Source organism: Somniosus microcephalus, chromosome 4 (genome assembly GCF_052327205.1).
Source record: "Somniosus microcephalus isolate GS21.2 chromosome 4, FLI_Smic_1.0, whole genome shotgun sequence".
Taxonomy (NCBI): domain Eukaryota; kingdom Metazoa; phylum Chordata; class Chondrichthyes; order Squaliformes; family Somniosidae; genus Somniosus; species Somniosus microcephalus.
In genome coordinates, this window is record NC_140990.1 from 327,731,178 (window position 1) to 327,754,464 (window position 23,287).

The following is a 23,287-nucleotide window of genomic DNA, read 5'->3' on the forward strand; positions in this document are numbered from 1 at the left end:
CAAAGCTTGCCTCCCTTATATATGATTAAAGAGGACCTCCGGTTACACGATTCATGCCCTGTTATAGATTAACGGTTGACTTATGTGTCCAGGATCCTTCTGTCAATATGTTATTTCTACCTGATGATTAATCTAAAATGTATCCTGATAGAGGAACAAAGGGATTTCAATCAAACTTGTTTGTTACACTGTATAAATATAGAACGTTTACACTGTATCATTGGAATAGTAGCCTCACCCCTTGAGTGGAGGTGCTGATTCCCCTTGCAAGAGAAGTTAAATAAAAGGCCTGTCCGTCTGACGAATCCAAGTGTGTATTGAGTCATTACCCAGAGCTAAGAAGTAAGGCACTTCTACAATTTGGAGGTTCCACCGAGATGGCTTGCTGTACCAATTGGTGAGTTAACAGACGCCGAGTACGTTGCTCGGTTGGGAAAATCCCATCGGCCGAAGGTGGTGTTTTGCCACATTTTTGGGACTTTCCCTGCCATAAGCATAGCTGCGCACAGTCTGTTTATTCCATTGGACAGCACTGCCATCGGGTAATTGACTCACAAGGTTCGGGGGTTAAACTGCCGTTGTGACTGCTTCCCTTTCAGAAACGGAACAGAGGACCAGCCATGAGGCGCTGACGCCCCGCGAACAGGATCGTGCAGAAAAGGACTGTAGGAAGCGCTGAAATAAAGGTACCAGAGAGAGAAGGTTAAGTCAGGAATTTGATTAACTAAGGAGCTAGCGATTTATTGGAAATTGAACTAGCAAGGTTCCAGCTTGCTGAGAGAGAAGGTTAAGTCAGGAATTTGATTAACTAAGGAGCTAGCGATTTACTGGAAATTGAACTAGCAAGGTTCCAGCTTGAAGTTAGCTGGGACAAATTGAAGGCCCTTTTTGCTAAAGATTTGGCTAAAGGGAGTAGGGTAGAAGGAGAGAAGAGCTTGAAGTTAGCTGGGACAAATTGAAGGCCCTTTTTTTGCTAAAGATTTGGCTAAAGGGAATAGGGTAAAAAAAAAAAGAGAGAAGAGTGGGCGGTTGTCTGAAACACAGTGTCAATGTTTAATGTTTATGAGAGTGAGTATTTAACTACTTGTTATTATCAATCAACTTTGCAGCTTTGTCCAGTAAGGCTGCATAGGTTGGGGATTTAGTAACACTTTGGTTGTTGTTTAACAAGTGTATTGTTTATTGTTTATTGTTATATGTATTAATGTTTAGTCATGTCTGATCTGTAGAGGCGTCCCACGCAGATCATAGAGTGTTACGGAATTGTTGTATGTTTTAACTAAAATATTTAAGCTGAAAAAAAAACTGCAGAAGGGGTTGGAAAAGACCCAAGCCGGGGAAGTGAGTCCCGCGGCAGAATGTATGGTTGAGAAAATAGTGATGTCTTTTACATGATCCACTAAGCTATTGTGGATTCAGTATTTTCCCCAGTTAGAAATACCTTCCACGAGGGTTGAGAACCCTCGAGTTTTATACGTATGTATAGTTTATTAATCTGATCTGTAGGGGCGTACAACGCAGATCATGGATTGTCACGGGAGTTTAGATTGTTTTAAGTGAACCATTTAAGCTGCTAAAATGAGTGCTAGCGCCAGTAAGCCACCCGAGAAAGGCACGCCAGCAGCCTTTATGTTAAAGAACTGGTCAATCATCCATTGATCACCTACCAAATTGGTCCAAATGGACTGTAAATAAGACTAGACCCTTTCCCTCAGATAGTCATTTAACATAGAAAGAATTACTTGCCTCGAGAAATGTTTAACGGACGAGAGAGAAATAGAGAACAGCCAGATAAAAAGACTGCCTCTATGTTTGTTGAGTCAGAAAAAAAAATTACCCCGAAGAAACACCTTTCTCCTCTATTATGGTAGGATAACAAGGTAACTATAGAAGGATGAATAGAGGGGAATATAGAGGAAGACGTGGTAGAGTAAGAGGGTATGGACGATCTGGTAATTGTTACAATTGCGGACAACCCGGACATTGGGCAAACCAATGCCCTGCGAAAAATCGTCAGAATAAAACCTCCAATAATGGACCTCCGTTAGAGAATAAAGGTCCTAATTTCACTGTCCATAACCCTTTTTCGGACCAGTCAGGAGGTTACCCTACAAACGGACAGGGATTTAGGAGAAATAGAGATCAGAATTACTGACTGACACCAGCAGCCCCAGGCGCCACAGACCACCAAATGCCCGTTGTTTCTTTAAATTCACGCAGCGAACCTGAAATTAAAATGCAAATAGCTGGGAGACCTATGTCATTTTAGTAGATACAGGAGCAACCTTTTCAGTGTTAGGGAAAGGATATTCTGAAGGAATGCCTATTAATGGGAAAAAGACCCCGATAGCTGGATTGGCTGGAATACTACAATGCTTGAATCAATCGACTCCCCCCACAGTAAAAGTAGAAGAATTTGAGGAAGAACACTCCTTTCTGTTATCAGGAGATGTCTCTATGAATTTATGTGGAAGAGACTTGCTGTGCAAAATTAATGCTACAATTATTTGCTCCCCATCAGGAGTAACGGTAGAAATCCAAGTAGATAAGGCATATGCGTACCCAGTAACAGAAATAAAACACCCTGTTCTTTACGCATGGGAAATTGCCGACCCAAGTTTGAGTCCCAAACTTGTCAGTCTGTTAGGAGCGTGGGGATTCGTTACAAGCTCCATTAAACAATACCAGGAATCCCTGAAACTAGGGAAATGGCATTCAAAATTGCACTGCACGGCCTGCTATGACAAAACAGGACAAGATTTAAAATACCTCCTAACTATTAGACTGCACAGCCCTATAAAGTTACAATTAATCCAGCTGCACCATTACCCAAAAGGTCACAGTATCCATTGTCAGAGAAAGCAGAAAAAGGAATTGAGCCAGTGATGGAATCATTGTTAAAACAGGGAGTTAACGCCGGATAGAATAAAGGTTGTTTGCAACACATCGTTGCCAAAAACTAAAGGAGAAATGAAGCATTTTCTAGGAATGACTGGCTATTGTAGACAATGAATACATGAGCATGACAAATTTGGAAAATTCATGGTTACCTGACTTCCTCGGGAACCCAGATTAAAAATGCACAAGAAGTGAAAAATCTTTTACTAGCTATTCAGAGACGTAAACAGATTGCAATTATTAAGTGCCAAGCGCACACGGGGCATTTGGACAAGGTTGCGCTTGGAAACGCTGCTGCAGATAGCGCTGCTAAGTCAGTAGCTATATCAAGTACTGAACGACAAGTTTCAGCCTTCCCTGTTAGGGAAAAGCCAGAGATACCGCAGCCCCCGTCCTTAGATGATGTGCTGACCCATCAAAATAGGGCCAGTTCTGATGAAGTAAAGGAATGGGTTGTTAATCATTGTTTTAAAAACACTGACGGCTTATGGGTTCATCATGACGGCCGCATGGTGGCAGCCAAATCATTACTATCACCAATTGCCCGATGTGTTCATAAATTCACCCATGCGGGCAAAGAGGGGATGGCGGACTGTATCCTCAAGACCTGGTATGCACCAGGAATCTCAAAATTGGCAAAACAAATTTGTGAAAATTGTATTATCTGCCAGACCATGAATGCAGGAAAAAAAATCAAGAAGGTACAGCCCGCATCCCATCCAAACCCCATGGGTCCTTTTGTACACTTGCAAATGGATTTTATTGAACTACCTGTGTGTATGAGCTTTAAATATGTATTAGTTATTGTTGATATGTTTTCAAGATGGATTGAAGCGTTTCCTTGTAGAAAGAGTGACGCCACTACTGTTGCTAAATGTTTATTGAAGGACATTGTACCTCGCTTTGGGATACCAGCAAAACTGTCAAGTGACAATGGGTCCCATTTTACGGGAACAGTGATTAAGGAACTATGCAAAGCTTTACAGATTAACCAGCACCTTCATTGCAGTTATCATCCACAGTCGGCTGGACTAGTGGAAAGATATAACGGGATGCTGAAAAACAAGCTTGCAAAACTATGTAAAGAAACTGGACTTAAATGGGTTGATTTGTTACCCATAGCTTTAATGACAATGCGGTCTGCTACCAACAGAACTACAGGATTGTCGGCTCACGAGATCGTCATGGGAAGACCACAAAGATTGCCTTTTTCGGCACCTTTAACAGCTAAACAAATGGACATCCATAAAATGGAGGAAGATATGTTGAGTTATTGCATTGCACTAACCAAATGCATTTCTAGTTTCCATCAACAGGTGAAGGAAGCCCAGGTCGATCCCGCTGAAGGAAAGTGCCATACTTTCGAGCCAGGAGATAACGTCTACATAAAAATCTTCAAACGAAAGAATGGCCTTCAACCCAGATTTGAGGGACCCTTCCAAGTACTCCTGACCACAAACACCGCTGTAAAAGTAAAGGAGCGACCAACATGGATACACGCGTCCCATTGTAAGAAGGCATCAGTCTAAGACAATACACTGCCAAGATGAACTGGATTTGGACTCTAATAAGACTGTTCCCTTTGTTAACGATAATTGAAACTGCCATATGGATTTACCCAGATCCTCTGAAAGGCAAACCATGTATAAAAGAATGTGTACTTTTAACCAAAAATCTCTTTTATGTTATATGTTATAATGAGACCATGAAAGTCTAGCTCCAGGACCATACTATGCAGGTACCCCCGTATCAACCCCTAAATCTTAGGGTAAGACAGGGTAAGATAGTAGAAGAAGATAGTGGACAAAGGCTTGATAAGCTATGGGTCACATGCCCTGATACTGTATTACCAAGTGACAAAACTGCGAACGGAGGGGTTATCTGCAGTGGTAATTCAAGAGGAGGACTGGCCCTGACAGCTAAGTCAATGTTTTGTGATAATCCTTTTACACAACCCCTCGTTTCAACATCAATTACTCAGAAAAGAAAAATTAGTAGGACCGCTAGGAAACAAGGAGGGAGAAGTAGAAGACTGTTAAATAAGCATAACTATCATCAAGTTAATACCTTTGTATACATGAGCTATCTGTATGCTAAAAAACAGAACCTTGCCAAATGCTGGATATGCAGCCACATCCCTGTGCATGCAGAGGGTGGAATACCTCTAAGGCCCATTCCCTTCGAGATAGAAGAGATGGTAGGGTGGTTATTACAGTCTAATACCACCTGGAATAAGGAGGCAGCCAGTACATTTCAGACCCAAAATAGTTTAAACCCAGATCAGTTGGAAAATGAATGGAAAAATGCAGGATACAACCTTATAAAATTTGAAGGGTGGTTTCATCCCCTATATGATAATCGAAGGAATCCAGAGAGTCTATTAGTTACGTCGATGGGAACCATAAATAAAACAAAAGGAGAAGTCTGTCTTGTATATTAAGGGTGAGACCTTTGATGTAGAGTTTCTTAAACTTAGCGAGATAGATTGTCCTTAGAAAGGACAAAAGGGGGGAATGAGGAAATCTACATGATATAAGGGGTTAATTTCAAGTGCTTGCTGGGTAAAAGTTTTCAGACTTGACACTGGGCAAGTGTCGATGTGTAACTAGAGCTATTGCACGTACTCGAACTACAGCCAAGAACAGATGCCTGCCCACCTAATGAGAATGTAGAAGTGGAATAATGAGTTTCTTTGATGTACCAATGACCTGATAACTTGTGACCGAAAGCAAAGCTTGCCTCCCTTATATATGATTAAAGAGGACCTCCGGTTACACGATTCATGCCCTGTTATAGATTAACGGTTGACTTATGTGTCCAGGATCCTTCTGTCAATATGTTATTTCTACCTGATGATTAATCTAAAATGTATCCTGATAGAGGAACAAAGGGATTTCAATCAAACTTGTTTGTTACACTGTATAAATATAGAACGTTTACACTGTATCATTGGAATAGTAGCCTCACCCCTTGAGTGGAGGTGCTGATTCCCCTTGCAAGAGAAGTTAAATAAAAGGCCTGTCCGTCTGACGAATCCAAGTGTGTATTGAGTCATTACCCAGAGCTAAGAAGTAAGGCACTTCTACAAAGGGTAAATAGTGAAAGGCTATGTTCATTGGTTGGTGAATCAGTAACAAGAGGTCATAGTGTCTTGCTTACCATGAGCAGAACAAAGGGGCAAGCTAAAAGAAACATTTTCACACAGAGGGTTAAATAAGAACATAAGAAATAGGAGCAGGAGTAGGCCAATCGGCCCCTCGAGCCTGCTCCGCCATTCAATAAGATCATGGCTGACCTGATCCTAACCGCCAATCCACTATCACAGAACCATCTCCTGAATCTAACAGAATTAGACACACAAAATAGGAGCAGGATCAGGCTACACGGCCCCTGGGCCCGCTCCGCTACCCACAGGGCCATGACCGATCCGAACCTAGACTCATGTCCAAATTCCTGCCCGCTCCCCGAAACCCTTAATTCCCTTTACTTCTAGGAAACTGTCTATTTCTGTTTTAAATTTATGTAATGATGTAGCTTCTGCAGCTTTTTGGGGCAGCATATTCCATGGACCTACCACCCTCTGATGGAAGTAGTTCCTCCTCATCTCAGTTTTGAAAGAGCAGCCCCTTATTCTAAGACTATGCCCCCTAGTTCTAGTTTCACCCATCATCGGGAACATCTTTCCTGCATCCACCCGATCCAACCCCTTCACAATCTTATATGTTTCAATAAGATCGCCTCTCATTCTTCTGAACTCCAATGAGTAGAGTCCCAATCTACTCAACCTCTCCTCATATGTCCATCCCCTCATCCCCGGGATTAACCGAGTGAACCTTCTTTGTACTGACTCGAGAGCAAGTATGTCCTTTCTTAAGTATGGACACCAAAACTGTACGCAGTATTCCAGGTGCGGCCTCACCAATACCTTGTACAACTGAAGCAATACCTCCCTATTTTTATATTCTATCCCCCTAGCAATGAAAGCCAACATTCCATTGGCCTTCTTAATCACTTGCTGCACCTGCATACTAACCTTTTGAGTTTCGTGCACCAGGACCCCCAGATCCCTTTGTACTTCTGTACTTTCCAGTTTCTTGCCATTAAGATAATTGGAACATAGAATCCTTCATCACAAAGCAGAGACTATGGGGTAAACATTCATCTGGGCTCCGTTTTCCAGCATTTTCAAGTGGATTTTTGATATATTTGTAAATATTTTATGATGTATATATTACTTCATGATGGATCAAAAATGCACCATTACAGTCACCACCAGAAGCCCAGCAAACCACAGCCAGCCATCCACCATCAGGAGTGGAGGCAGTGGGGAGAGTGGGGTTTAGGGAGCAGGAGCAATGGGATATAGAATCGTAGAATGATACAGCACAGAGGAAGGCCATTCAGCCCATCATACCTGTGCCGGCTCTTTGAAAGAGCTATCCAATTAGTCCTATTAACAACGGAAAACGCTGGAAAAACTCAGCAGGCCAGGCAACATCCGTGGAGAGAGAAACAGAGCCAACGTTTCAAGTCGAAACCCTTCGACAGAATTCCCCTACCCTTTACCCACAGCCCTGCAAATTTTACCCTTCAAGTACTTATCCAATTACTTTTGAAAGTTACTATTGAATCGGTTTCCACTGCCCGTTAGGGAGTGCATTCCAGATCACAACCAAGCTGCGTAAATACATTTCTCCTGATCTTGCCTCTCGTTCTTTTGCCAATTACTTTAAATGTGTGTCCTCTGGTTACCTCTGGTTTGGAACACTCTTCCGCAAATGGCAGTTGATGCTCGGTCAATTGTTACTTTTAAATCGGAGACTGATAATACCTTTGGTTAACTACACTCTAAGGGATATGAGGCAAAGGCAGGTATATGGAGTTAGGTCACAGATCAGCCATGATCGCACTGAATGGTAGAACAGGCTCGAGGGGCTAAATGGCCAACTCCTGTTCCTGTGTTCCTGCCAATTCTTCTGGCACTGGGAACAGTTTCTCCTTAGTTACTCTCTCAAAATCCTTCAGAGTGGTGAACCTGTGGAATTCTCTACCACACAAGGCAGTAGAGGCCAATTCATTAAATATATTCAAGAAGGAGTTAGATATATTTCTTAAAGCTAAAGGGATCAAGGGATATGGGGAGAAAGCAGGGATTGGGTACTGAATTTGGATGATCAGCCATGATCTCATTAAATGGCGGAACAGGTTCGAGGGGCCGAATGGCCTACTCCTGCTCCTATCTTCTAGGTGAGGCAAGAGGAGCAGGAGCGGATTCAGCAATGGGAAGAGGGGCAGGAAGAGAAGCAGGAGCAGGGTTGTGGCAATAGGATAAAGCTGTAGGAGAGGATTTGACAATGGGAGAAGGACAGGAGGCTGGTCGCCAGAATCAGGAGCTGGAGCGCTGCCAGGAGCAGAAGTGCGCAACATATAAGTCAGCTTTTAAATTCTTAGTTGACGCAGAAGTCTGACAAGAGCCGGAGCATCAGCAAGAGCACAAGCGTTCTTTAATAACCAAGAACTCAACGGTAAAGGATGACAGTAACACGTGCATCTCTCCCATTCCTGATTTTCACATCTCCTTTCCTCCCACGCTACCTCACTGCTGATTCTGCCACTTCCACAGCACAGAAGGAAATGGTGATTGAGGCCAGCATATACTGATGGTCACAGTAGCCAACAGGTGACTGTGCACACTTGCCTCCAAAAAATTAAAGCACTTGTACGCCATTTACCAGTGCATACCCTCGCCCATAGAAGTTTAAAGTTATACAGCACAGAAGGAGGCCTTTCAGCCCATCGTGCCTATGCCGGCTCTTTGAAAGGGCTACCGAGTTAGTCACACTCCTTTTCCCATAGCCCTGCAAATTTAACCTTTTCAAGTATATATCCAATTCCCATTCGAAAATTACCATTGAATCTGCTTCTACTACCCTTTCAGGCAGTGTAATCCAGGCCATAACAATTCGCTGCGTAAAAAATAAATTTGTCTCATCTTCCTCCCCTTTTGCAAATTATCTTAAATCTGTAATCTGTGTCCTCTGGTTACTGACCCTCTCGCCAGTGAAAACAGTTTCTCCCTTTCCAAACCCTTCATAATTTTGAATACTTCTATTAAGTCTCCCCTTAACTATTTCTGCTCTAACCGAAGGCCCTCATCCCTGGGTGTAGACTAACCAGAGATCTGTACAATTTTAGCATGAGATCATAGAATCATAGAAATTTACAGCACAGAAGGAGGCCATTCGGCCCGTCGTGCCTGTGCCGGCTCTTTGAAAGAGCAGCCATGTTTAGTCCCACATCCCTCACTTTTTGTCCATAACCCTGTAAGTTCCTCATCCTCCAGTACCCGTCCAACTCCTTTTTCACATTGGCCCAGAAATTCGGGTCTCCACGGGTGAGTACGCACGGGGTACTCACCCGTAAGCCCAATGGAAGTGCCGGTTTCCTGCATGCACTGCGCACGCGCGGGAAACCGGCGCTTCCGTTCCCCTGAAAAAAGGGGTTAAGAGTTCAAACGCGTGCACAGGAGAGGCAGCGCGTGCGCATCGAACTTAGTTTTTTTTTGCAGGTTTTCCCAGGAGGGTAAGTCTCCAGAAGTTAGACATGTAAAAAGCAGTCGCAAGGCCTGCTTTTTACAAGGTAAGTGGTGAATTAATTAAAATTAAAACATTTTTTCCACAGATTTATTATTTTTAAATACTTTAAAGAAAGGTAAGTTTATTTTTAGCCCTGTTAGAAAATAAAATTCTTTTTTTCAAAAATTTATATTGTTTAAAATAGTTATTTCATGTAATTTAGTTTATTTAAAAAATGTGATTTTTCAAAATTTATTTGACGATTTAGTGATGTTTTGGGGCTTGTAGTATTTCTAACTTTTGACAGCTCTTCCTGTCAAACTTATGAATGAAGCATTCCCTGCTCCGATTGGCTCCCCATGGCCCACGTGATCCATGGGGACGCTTCGAACTAACTGCGCCCCTGAGATACGCAAGCACTGCGCGCCGGCAGTTGGAGGAGGCCCAGGATCGGAATTCCACGGGGGCCACAGCTCAACGGCCGGCGCGCAAGGTAAGTGCAGGTCGGGGGCTTACACCCGCGGGAAGCCCCCGACCCGAATTTCTGGGCCAATGTGTATGGAATCAGCTTCCACCAGCTTTTCAGGTAGAGTGTTCCAGATCCCGACAATGCAGAGTGAAAAAAATTCTCATCTCCCCTCTCGATCCTTTGCCAATGATTTTGAATCTATAACCTCTGGTTATTGACCCACTCGCCAGAGAGAATCATTCTTCTCTATCTACTTCCGTCTTGTATCGCTGATTTAGCTCTGTGGTTCTCTATTCCATTTTCTTTGTTGAGTGCTACTCCATAATGACTGGAAAGGTTAAGTACAGAGTCCAATAATAGCTTTACACCTCTTTCAACTCCACTTTAGTTACTTCAACACCCGTCATCATGTACGCATCACATCCATTTTTCCTTCCACTTATCCATGCTAAATCTCACTTGTCACCATTCCACCTACTTGCAGATATTTTCTAGGGTCACTTCTTTGTTGTCCTTCATACCCCGCTGTTCCTCTGCTGTTCCTCCCTCCCCTCCAACCGAACAAATTTGGTATCCTTTGCGAATTTGACGAGATAATATTTTTATTCAGCAATTATTACAGTGCTCACACAAGATGAAATGAGGCACAACTAAGAGCTCGCTAATTATTTCTGCAATGAAGGTAATTATAAAATTTGGTTGCCAGCCACGATACTGCTTATGCTGTCCAGAGGTCCCAGTGGTTTATGCTGCGGGGATTCTGTGATATGAAGCTATGAACTTTCATTCCCTACTCAACAGGGGCCAAGAAACGTTAATTATAAATGATGCTCCAACCTATTTTGCATTGCCGAAAACTTTTACAAAGTGAATTATAAAGCCGCCACAAACACTTTTCCAGAAAGTATTAACCACTGTAACCTGTTGTGAGTCAGCCCAGTCACATTGGTGTACCAGTGCTTTGTGCCGCAGAGCACACTACAACAAGAACAACTTTCATTTATATAGCACCTTTAATGTAGTAAAACATCTCAAGGCGCTTCACAGGACAAAAAACCAGACAAGATTTGAAACGGAGCCGCGTGAGACATTAGGCCGGGTGAGAGGTAGGTTTTAAGGAGTGTCTTAAAGGAGGAGGGAGAGGTGGAGTGGTAGAGATTTAGGCAGGGAATTCCCAGAGCGTAAAGCCTAGACAACTGAAGGCACGGCCGCCAATGGAGGGGCGAAGGAAATCAGGGATGCACAAGAGGCCAGAATTGGAGGAACGCAGAGTTCTTGGAGGGTTGTAGAGCAGAAAGAGGTTATGGAGATAGGGAGGGTCAAGACCATGGAGTGATTTGAACACAAGGAGGTGAATTTTTAAATCAAGGTCATGGTTGCATTTTTGGATCTTTTCCCCACATATTTTTTTGCGCTAAGCATCTCAGATTACTGTCATACATGAGCCTTTACTCCCTGGGGTGCATTTAAGCTGCCCGATATGTAAGTAATTTGTAATAAGCACAGTAATCAAACATAAAACTCTTGTGACTGTATTTTGGCTAATGGATTATAACATGTACATACACGTGATGTTTCAGAAGATGGTGGGATTACCTTTCTTCTAGACCATGGCTTAAGCTATAAACTGTCAAACAAATTCATTTAACTGTAAATGGATAAGTGAACAGAAGCAATGGCACACTGTAGATTTTCAATAGTTACAGGTATAATTAATTGTTCTCGGAAGACAGAAAATAACAAACGGTTGCAGCTGTTGCACTAAACTGCAGGTGGAACTGGACCGGATGCAAGATCACCGATTATGAACCAAATGTGGCAGTCTGTTCCAGTCCCTTTAGCCTACCTATCTCTCTCCAATAGCTTCAGACAGACTTCTCCTTTGGAAACAAGGTAGGCTGAGAAATGATGTTCAAAATTCGAGTGGGACAACAGAAATTTAAATATGGGGTCTCCAAGTGCAAAAGAACTGCTGATCAAACGTATGTTCGAACACAAGCCACAAAATACTTATATTTGTATTGGATGGCTTCGCTCCTCCCTCAAATGTCTGGAATAGATATAATCTATCATAACATAAGAGATAGGAGCAGGAGTAGGCCATTTGGCCTCTCGAGCCTGCTCCGCCATTTAATGAGATCATGGCTGATCTGATCTTGGGCGCAGCTCCATTTTCCTGCCCGCTCCCCATAACCCATTGTTCAAAAATCTGAAATTCGGTATCGCCCCGTATGGGGCGTAAGTATCGGCCGGGCGCCCGGTGCAAATTATCGCCACCTACTGCTAAATTGGCCTCCTTCGCCCCAGGAGGTGCTTCGAGCGCTAAAACAGGCGCTGCACGACTGTCTTACGGCGCTAAACCGGAGGAGCGAGGCGCTACCTCCGAGGGCGGGCGCAGCGCAGATGCTGTCAGTTAGCGATTGCACACAGACACGCTGGCACCGGTCAGCTCTTAAAGGGGAGGGTCGATCTTGAATTGCAGCCACACCCTGCGCATCGGAGCCCTGAATCTCCGCCTGGACAGACCTATTGCCACATACTTAAGCCAAGGACCATGGGGAGGGCCAGGGAGCGAGTGCAGCGGTTCAGCGAGAGGGCCTTGGAGGCTCTGGTTGGCACGGTGGAGCGCAGGCGATCTCTCCTGTACCAGGACAGTGGCAGGAGGCCGCTGCCCAGCGACTATCGAAAAGCTTGGACGGAGGTGGCTCACAGAGTGACCTCCAGCAGCATGGTGCCTAGGACCCCTGTGCAATGCAGGAAGAAGTTCAACGACCGCACTCGGGTCATCAGGGTGGGTGCCCTTTTCAGAATCCTCTGCACCCCTGCATCTCGACCTCACTTTATGGCCAAAGGGTCCTGAAAGCCTCAATGCCCAGCACTCATCCAACAGGGGGGTTTAAACTAACTTGGCAGGGGGATGGGGTACAGAGTGGAGCTATAGTAGGGGGTGATTTACAGCCAAATACAGAGGAAAAAACAAGTCAGCTGGGAAGGCAGAGCAAATATGTGAAGGCAAAAGGGAATATGGCAGGGCTGGAAGGCATTTATTTTAATGCAAGGAGTCTTGCAAATAAGGTGGATGAACTGAAGTTGTTGTTGAGCACATGGGAGTACGATATTGTTGCTATCACGGAGACATGGTTGAGGGAGGGTCAGGACTGGCAGCTCAATATTCCGGGGTATAGAATCTTCAGGCGAGACAGAGGGGGGTGTAAAAGGGGAGGGGGTGTTGCAATATTAATTAAGGAGTCAATTACTGCTGTAAGGAGGGATGATATATTAGCGGGTTCCTCTAATGAGGCCTTATGGGTAGAACTTAAAAACAAAAAGGGGGCAAGCACTTTGCTGGGAGTGTACTATAGGCCCCCAAACAGTCAGGGGGAGATAGAGGAACAGATATGTAGGCAAATCTCAGAGAAGTGTGAAAATAATAGGGTAATAATAGTGGGGGATTTCAACTTCCCCAATATAAATTGGGATAGTCAGAGTGTGAAAGGCTTAGAGGGTGCAGAATTCTTAAAGTGCATCCAGGAGAGCTTTTTGAGCCAACATGTAGAAAGTCCTACAAGAGAGGGGGCGGTACTGGACCTAATTCTGGGGAATGTAGCCGGGCAAGTGGTGGAAGTATCAGTAGGAGAGCATTTTGGCGACAGTGACCATAATTCGGTGAGATTTAAGGTGGTCATGGAAAAAGACAAAGATGGCCCAGAAATAAGGGTTCTAAATTGGGGGAAGGCCGATTTTAATATGATAAGGCAGGATCTGGCCAAAGTGGACTGGGAGCAGCTACTTATAGGAAAATCCACATCAAAACAGTGGGAGACTTTCAGAAGGGAAATAGAGAGAGTACAACGCCAACATGTTCCTGTAAAGGTCAAGGGTGGGACCAACAAGCAAAGGGAACCTTGGATGACAAGGGATATACAAAAATGCATTAGAAATAAAAGGGGGGCTTTTGGCAGTTACAAAAGACTAAAGACGGAAGAAGCCCTAGAGGAGTATAAAAAGTGCAGGGGCATACTTAAAAAAGAAATTCGGAGGGCGAGGAGGGGCCATGAAATAACACTGGCGAGCAAAATAAAGGAAAATCCTAAGATGTTTTATAAGTATATTAAGGGCAAGAGGATAACCAGGGAAAGGGTAGGGCCCATTAGGGACCAAAGTGGCAATCTGTGTGTAGAGCCAGATGATGTAGGCAGGGTTTTAAATGAATTTTTTGCATCTGTGTTCACTATGGAGAAAGACGATGCGGACATAGAAATCGGGCAAGGGGACTGTGACATACTTGAACATATTAGCATCGAGAGGGAAGAGGTGCTAACGGTTTTAGCAGGCCAAAAAGTGGATAAATCCCCAGGCCCGGACGAGATGTATCCCAGGCTGCTGTGGGAGGCAAAGGAGGAGATTGCAGGGGCTCTGACACAAATTTTCAGAACCTCTCTGGCCACAGGGGATGTACCAGAGGACTGGAGAACAGCTAATGTAGTACCATTATACAAGAAGGGTAGCAGGGATAAACCAGGGAATTACAGGCCAGTGAGCCTAACATCTGTGGTAGGGAAATTATTGGAAAAAATTCTGAGGGACAAAATTAGTCTCCACTTGGAGAGGCAAGGATTAATCGGGGATAGTCAGCATGGCTTTGTCAAGGGTAAATCATGTTTGACAAATCTGATTGAATTTTTCGAGGGGGTGACTAGGGGGGTGGATGAGGGAAATGCTGTGGATGTGGTTTACATGGACTTCAGTAAAGCTTTTGACAAAGTCCCGCATAGGAGACTGGTCAAGAAGGTAAGAGCCCATGGGATCCAGGGTGCCTTGGCGCGTTGGATCCTAAACTGGCTGAGTGGCAGGAGGCAGAGGGTGATGGTCGAAGGTTGCTTTTGTGACTGGAAGCCTGTGTCCAGTGGGGTACCTCAGGGATCGGTGCTGGGTCCCTTGTTGTTTGTGATCTACATAAATGATTTGGATGAGAATGTAAAAGGTATGATCAGTAAGTTCGCAGATGACACGAAAATTGGTGGGGTGGTAAATTGCGAGGAGGAAAGCCTCAGGCTACAGGACGATATAAATGGGTTGGTCAGATGGGCGGAAAAGTGGCAAATGGAATTTAACCCTGAAAAGTGCGAGGTGATGCATTTTGGACGGACAAATAAGGCAAGGGAATACACAATGAGTGGTAGGACCCTAGGACCCTGGGGGGGCACGGTGGCATAGTGGTTAGCACTGTTGCCTCACAGCGCCAGGGACCCGGGTTCAAATCTGGCCTCGGGCGACTGTCTGTGTGGAGTTTGCACATTCTCCCTGTGTCTGCGTGGGTTTCCTCCGGGTGCTCCAGTTTCCTCCCACAGTCCAAAGATGTGCAGGTTAGGTTGATTTGACTATGATAAATTGACCCTTAGTGTTAGGGGATTAAATACATGGGGTTACGGGGATAGGGTGGGATATGTGTCGGTGCTGGCTCGATGGGCCGAAATGGCCTCTATCTGCACTGTAGATTCTGTGATTCTGTGATTCTGTGAAGTACAGAGGGTCAGAGGGACCTTGGTGTACATGTACATAGATCCCTGAAGGCAGCGGAACAGGTAGATAAGGTGGTTAAAAAGGCATATGGGATACTTGCCTTCATTAGCCGAGGCATAGAATATAAGAGCAGGGAGGTTATGATGGAGCTGTACAAAACGCTGGTGAGGCCACAGCTGGAGTACTGTGTGCAGTTCTGGTCACCTCACTATAGGAAGGATGTGATTGCTTTGGAGAGGGTGCAGAGAAGATTCACCAGGATGTTACCTGGGATGGAGCGCCTCAGCTATGAAGAAAGACTAAACAGGCTGGGGTTGTTTTCCTTGGAGCAAAGAAGGCTGAGGGGGGACCTGATTGAGGTGTACAAAATGATCAGGGGCATAGATAGGGTAGACAAAGAGGAACTTTTCCCCTTAGTAGGGGGGTCAATAACAAGGGGGCATAGATTCAGGGTAAGGGGCAGGAGGATTTAGAGGGGATTTGAGGAGGAACTTTTTCACCCAGAGGGTGGTTGGAATGTGGAACTCAATGCCTAAAAGGGTGGTAGAGGCAGGAACCCTCACAACATTCAAGAAGCATTTGGATGAGCACTTGAAATGCCATTGCATACAAGGCTATGGACCAAATGCTGGAAAATGGGATTAGACTGGACAGGGATGGATGGGCGGCGCAGACACGATGGGCCGAAGGGCCTCTTTCTGTGCTGTAAAACTCTATGACTCTATGACCTATGGCCCTTTAGGAAACTCACACACACATTCAGCACTTTGCACACTGTAAGGGCTATTCGACCATGGGAGGCAGTGCAGCCAAGATCAGGGCTGCACACTGTATGGGCTATTCGACCATGGGAGGCAGTGCAGCCAAGATCAGGGCTGCACACTGTACTCAGACCCCGTCCTTTCTCTTGCAGGGCAAGCTGGTACATAATAGGAGGCAGCAGCAACGGACCGGGGGAGGCCGGCCTCACCTTCAAGCCCTGACCGATCTGGAGCAGCGAGTCCAACGGATTATGGCAGGCCGGATGCTTGGCCCATGCATTGCCACTGGAGATGCCGACCCCGTTATGGACAGCAATGGTAAGGTCATCAGCTTTTTGACCTCTCTCCTTCCACTTGTTCCTCATACCAGCATCTTTTGCCACTTTCGAGCCAAATCAGTACATCGCAGCACTCATGCCTCCCTTGCTGCCACCCTGTCCTCACGCTAAAGCCACTCTTGTACCTCCCTGCTTTCAGATGTTGATTCACCAGGTGAGGAGGTGGGCCCTCAAGCTGCCACTGTGAGTGATTCTGAAGGCGACGACGAGGAGGAAGCCGGACCATCAGTGCCACCCTCAGCCGAGGCAGCCCATGGCCAAAATGGGGACACGCCTTCCCTGGAGGGGAGCAGGGGGGAATGGTCTGAGGAGGCTGCAGCAACGCGAGGGGGTTAGGGAAGCTCGCTTCTCCCCGGAGGGAGAGTATGGCCTCGAGTCCTGCTACAGTGAGCGCAGAAGAGGTGCGGCTCCTCGCTGAAATGAGCGCCCAGACGGAGCACAGGCACACTGAGCTCATGGCTGCAGTGTCTAGGATGCCAGATTCCATTGAGTCACTGGCAAGGAGTGTCCAGGACTTCGACGCAGCACAGGCAAGGATTGTCCAGGACGTCGGCGCAGCACAGGCGGCTGCCACGCAATTGCTAAGTGCTGCAATGCAGTCAGTGGCTGGTCTCATGCAGATGCAGATTGAGGCCACACGAGCACTGACTGCTGCCACCCTCGCTGGATCGGGCAGGATTCCCCGGGGCCCTCACCGCGCCGCAGCAGGCAAGCAATCTGTGCTCCAGCAGATTGCTCCGCATGCTGCAGTGCTGCCCCGTGGAGTGCCAGTGTGTCGTCCGACCAGGGAGTGGCTGTCCTCTGTCAGGATGGCAGCATTCCTGCTGCCAGCACTGTCACTTCTCCACTGCAGCTGCCACCACCTGTAGGACAGACTGCTGCCGCCCATGCAGAGTTGGAGCAGTCAGCAGCCGGGCCCTCCAGGCCCAGAGCTGGTCCAGGCCGTACCTCAAGGGCATCTGCAGTCTCAGTTTCTGACACTCAGCAGCCTTCCCCCAGCCTTGCTGCAGCCACTGGGGTCCCATTGCGGAGGAGCTGCAGGGTGGGAAGGGGTCAATCTCGCAAGCGAAGCAGATCACCCTCGAAAGGCAAAAAGTAGGAGGTGTGGCAAAATGTTGTTAATTGTTTTAATGAAGGCCGAGGATTGTGGGCATAATTTTGTTACTGTTTTGGTCATTGTCTCCAGGTTGTGAGAGCCAGTTATGTGACTGACTGTGTTTTTTGGGGTTTCTTTCTATTACTTTGTCATGCGGGAAAGGTACACAGTTTGTTAAATAAAGAAGTGTCTTTATTCAGAATGTGCATGTTTGCTCCTTGAACTAATTGTTGCCTTGACCGGCTTAGTGGCTGCGGCACGGTTCCATTCAGGTTCTTTGAATGGCAGAAGCCATTCCCTCAGAGGGGGCCGAGAAGCGACTTGCTATAAGCCGCTGATGGACAGCCCTTGCACTTTGTGCCTCCCTCCCGTCTTGGTGCTGCTGCTTCTCCTCCTCCTCCTCCTCCTCCTCCTCCTCCTCCTCCGCTGGTGCTCCAATGTCTGGTGGCAGTGGCTGAGTCCTGAGGATTGCCAGGTTATGCAGCATGCAGCACACAACAACGAAGTGGGAGACTCGCTCAGGTGAGTACTGAAGGGCTCCTCCGGAATGGTCCAGACAGCGGAACCGTTGCTTGAGCATGCCAATTGTGTGCTCAACGATGTTCCTGGTAGCTTGCTGGCTCTCATTGTAATGTTCTTCAGCAGGGGTGCTGAGTGAACGGAGCCGGGTCATCAGCCAGGCGCACAGAGGATAGCCCTTGTCCCCGAGAAGCCAGCCTCCTGGGTGAGCCGAGGCCTTGAAAAGGTCTGCCACAGAAGTCTGGTGCAGGATGAAGGCGCAGTGGCTGCTGCCTGGAAAGCGGGCATTGACAGCGACTATCAGCTGTCTGTGGTCACAGACCAACTGGACGTTCAACGAATGGAACCCCTTTCGGCTGCGGAAATCCTTGGCATTATCTTGCGGCGCCCGCAAAGCCACATGCGTGCAGTCAATGGCGCCCTGCACCATGGGGAAGATCGCTATTCTTGCAAAGCCCATTGCGCGTTCTTGCTGCTTGTCCGGGGTCATGGGGAAGGAGATGTACTATCGTCTCCTTTTAAAGAGGACATTCGTGACTTGATGGATGCAGAAATGCACCGCAAACTGGGAGATATTGGCAATGTCCCCAGTAGCGGATTGAAAGGAGCCGGTGGCATAGAAGTTGAGAGCCACTGTTACCTTCACTGCCAACGACAGAGACATCCTGCTCCTCAGTTGAGGCTGCAGATCTGGCTGAAGCAGGTGGCAGAGCTCAGTGACCACCTCCTTGCTGAATCGCAGCCTCCGAAAACACTGCTCCTCAGACATATTGATATATGAGAACTGTTGGCGGAAAACCCTGGGAGCGTAAGGTCTCATGTGCCGACGCCTGTTGGCACTCCTCCGTCTGGCCATGATTGCCACTCTCTCTCTGTGTCTCTGTGCCCTCTCAATGTAATGGAGAAGCACGATGTTCCCATCCATTGCAGCCCCCATAGTATGTGGCCACTTAAAGTTATGCCGGTGAAAAAGCAAAGCAACTACAAAGTTCTGGTCAGAAGCCAAAAGTACCTCAGCGAGCGCTGACTCAATGCAGAAATCTCTCTCCCTTTGTCTCTCTGCAAATCTCTCTCTCTCTCTCAGAAGGAGTGGTCCAAAAATGGCTACCACAAAGAAGCCAGGAAGAGCCCCCTTTAATTAGCGCACCCCAGCCTCACAGTGACTGGGAACTGTTCCAGTCAACCTGTCGTTGGGAGCGACAGGTGGAAAGGAGGGGGACGCCACTGAATTTTCGGTCCTGGGCGCCCCAAGGGCGTTGCACTCTGAAATGACGTCAGGATCTGCGTGCGCAGCTGAGCGGGCGTTGCGGTTTAGCGCCGCCGCTAAATGTCCGCTCAATTTCGCGAGAGGCGCAGATATCGCCGCGCCCGGGCGCTAGCTGGTTCGCACCCCACTTATCGCCCTCTTAAGGTGCTAACGGGTGGCGCAACCAACTGAATTTCTCCCCCAAGATGTTTTATGATAGAAAGAAAAACAACAATACAGGATAGAATATATTTCACTTTTATCACAGACATAATCCTGTGGCGAGTTCCCAATCTCAGCCTGATCATCAGAGGAAGATGAGAAAGAGAAATAAGGCATTTCCTTATAGAGGGAGAGACAATTGAATGTGTAGTTGACTCACAGCTACTCTCACGATCCTCCTTGATTACAAATTGGTATTACCAGTGTGCTTGGGAGCAGGATAGTTACCTGCCCTTTTGCTGGGACATTTTGCTTTACTTTACAAGCTAAAGGACAGGGGAAAGTGAAGGTAAAAGAGCAACCAAGAGTCTAGCGAGAATGAGGAACTGAAAGAAATTAGTATTAGTAAAAAAAAATACTGGCGATTTAATGGGACAGAAAGCCGATAAATCCCCTGCACCTGACGCCCTGCATCCTAGGGTTTTGAAAGAGGTGGCTATAGAGATAGTGGATGCATTGGTTGTCATCTTCCAAAATTCCATAGATTCTAGAATGGTTCCCGCAGATTGGAAAGTAGCAAATGTATCCCCACAATTTAAGAAAGGAGGGAAAGAGAAAACGGAGAACTACAAACCAGTTAGTCTGACATCAGTAGTAGGGAAATTGCTAGAATCTATTATTAAGGATGTGGTAACAGGGCACTCAGAAAATAATAATAGGATTGGGCAGAGTCAACAGGGATTTATAAAAGGGAAATGATGTTTGACAAATCTGTTAGAGTTTTTTGCGGTTGTAACTAGCAGAATAGATAAGGGGGAACGAGTGGATTTGGTGTATTTGGATTTTCAGAAGGCATTCGATAAGGTGCCACACAAGAGGTTATTAAACAAAATTAGGGCTCATGTGATTGGGGGTAATATACTAGCATGGATTGAGGATTGGTTAATGGACAGAAAACAGAGAGTAGGAATAAATGGGTCACTTTTGGGTTGGCAGGCTGTAACTAGTGGGATACCGCAAAGATCAGTGCTTGGGTCTCAGCTATTCACAATCTACTTCAATGATTTGGATGAGGAGACCAAATGTAATATATCCAAGTTTGCTGATGATACAAAGCTGGCTGGGGATGCAAGTTGTGAGGAGGATGCAAGGAGGCTTCAAGGGGATACAGACAGGCTAAATGAATGGGCAAGAATATGGCAAATGGAATATAATGTGGAGAAATGTGAAGTTATCCACTTCAGTAGGAAAAATAGAAAAGCAGAGTATTTTTGAAATGGTGGGAGATTGGGAAATGTTGATGTTCAGAGGGACCTGGGTGTCCTTGTACACAAATCACTGAAAGTTAACATGCAGGTACAGCAAGCAATTAGGAAAACAAATGGTATGTTGGCATTTATTACAAGAGGATTTGAGTATAAGAGTAAAGACGTCTTACTGCAATTATATAAGGCCCCGGTGAGACCACACCTGGAGTATTGTGTACAGTTTTGGTCTCGTTACTTAAGGAAGGATATACTTGCCATAGAGGGAGTGCAGCGAAGGTTCACCAGACTGGTTCCTGGGATGGGGGGTTTGTCCTATGAGGAGAGATTGAGCAGACTAGGCCTATATTCTCTGGAGTTTAGAAATTCTTACATGGCTTGACAGGGTAGATGCAGGAAGAATGTTTCCCCTGGCTGGGGACTCTAGAACCAGAGGTCACAGTCTCAGAATAAGGGATCGGCCATTTAGGACTGAGATGAGGAGAAATTTCTTCACTCAGAGGGTGGTGAATCTTTGGCATTCTCTACCCCAGAGGGCTGTGGAGGCTCAGTCGTTGAGTATATTCAAGATAGAGATCGATAGATTTTGGGATATTAAGGGAATCAAGGGATATTGGGATAGTGCAGGAAAGTGGAGTTGAGGTCGAAGATCAGCCATGATCTTATTGAATGGTGGAGCAGGTTCGAGGGGCCAAATGGCCCACTCCTGCTCCTATTTCTTATGTTCTAATGTTTTTATACATAATGCCACACTTACTCCAATTCTCTTCCTTTACCGTTCTTGTGAAAGGGACTGCGCACATGAAAGTTCCGACACTCAGAAAGTAAATAACATAATTAATTTAAAGATGTTAATTTGTTCTGTTTCACCTTGTAGAATAGTCCAATATTCTGTGAGTTCCTACATCACAACTTGAAATTTCATAAGGTCCTTCCTCACCGCCTGTTATCCCATGAGGTTCGAGGTTGATGATATCATCTGAATCGTTCTAACGGATTAAAAAATCACCAACAGCTAGTGCACAGGTACAAATTGTAATCAAAAAGGCTAATGGAATATTGGCCTTTATCTCAAAGGTATGGAATTCAAAAGTGATGCTTCAGTTGTACAGAGCCATGATCTAATTGAATAGTGGAACAGGCTCAAGGGACTGAATGGCCTACTCCTGTTCCTATGTTTTCCTTTTCTTTTATTCCTTTATGGGATGTGGGCGTTGCTGGCAAGGCCAGCATTTATTGCCCATCCCTAATTGCCCTTGAGAAGGTGGTGGTGAGCAGCTTTCTTGAACCGCTGCAGTTTGTGTGACAAATTTACTCCCGCAGTGCTGTTAGGCAGGGAGTTCCAGGATTTTGGCCCAGCGACGATGAAGGAACGGCCGATATACTTCCAAGTCAGGATGGTGTGTAATTTGGAGGGGAGCTTGGAGTTGGTGGTGTTCCCCTGTGCTTGCTGCCCTTGTCTTTCTGGGTGGTAGAGGTCACGGGTTTGGGAGGTGCTGCCGAAGAAGCCTTGGACGTCTACCAAATGTAAAGCTTTGAGGAGCATATCAATGCAGAGAAACAACCCACCTTTTCCTTGAAAACCTGCTTCTCCACTGTCCACCTGCAGTGATCTGCAAGAACCCTCCGCATTTCACTACAAAGAAAACTCACGGTCAATTGAACCAATTGAGAAATTTGAAGCACTTCAGAACCCATTGACTGCATAAGTGAAGTATAAACAAGCCACAATGTGAAGTGGAACAATTTACCACTGTTACATATTCAGAGACAGAAACCACTGTAGCCATTAACTGTCCTAGGTGTTGTGTATGTACCTTTAAGAGAATAACTGGTCTCAGACTGCAGTACCGGCAGTGACCACCCCTGTATAAAAGGCGCTAGAGAGCCTCTGTTGGTTAGTTTCGTTTATGCCTTTCACCAGTAAAGATCTCTTTGTTTCTCTCCTGCTAGTCTGTGTCTCAATCATTCACGGACTTAACACTGGCGACGAGTTAGAAACGAACTTACCTGCAACTCAGCAGCAGCTCCGACGACGTGTTGAAGGTCGGAGCCAGAAGAAAGAAGAAAAAAAAAATAGGCCATTGAAACTCGAGAAACGGGCGTCGACCGTCAATCATCGATTTCAAAACTTGCAGGAGAGACTGTCCAGAGCCAGGCTGGGTTCCTCGGTCCGTGGTTTCCCAGCTAATCGGGCTGGTGGCAGGTACTGCTCTGATCCTTCCTGGGCTGCAACGGGGCCGGGCAGCAAGTCAGGAAGCAAGGAGAGAGAGAGAGGGTGGAGCATACAGGGCGTGGCCGGTGTTTCGAAGCTGGGCAGCGTTCGGACCTCAGAAGAGGGAGGGAAGTGTCCCAGAGGGTCCACTCCACGACGGGAAGATAATAAAAGAAAACGAATTAATATTTAACGCGCAGGAAACCGTGGAAAGCAGCGC

At 46.1% G+C, this 23,287-nt stretch overlaps 1 protein-coding gene across 1 annotated transcript in view; it reads right to left on the reverse strand.

Moving 5' to 3' along the window:
- The window catches only part of LOC147120678 (contactin-associated protein-like 5), a 1,541,569-nt gene that overhangs the window by 1,155,315 nt on the left and 362,967 nt on the right, over positions 1 to 23,287 (reverse strand). The window lies entirely within an intron of this gene.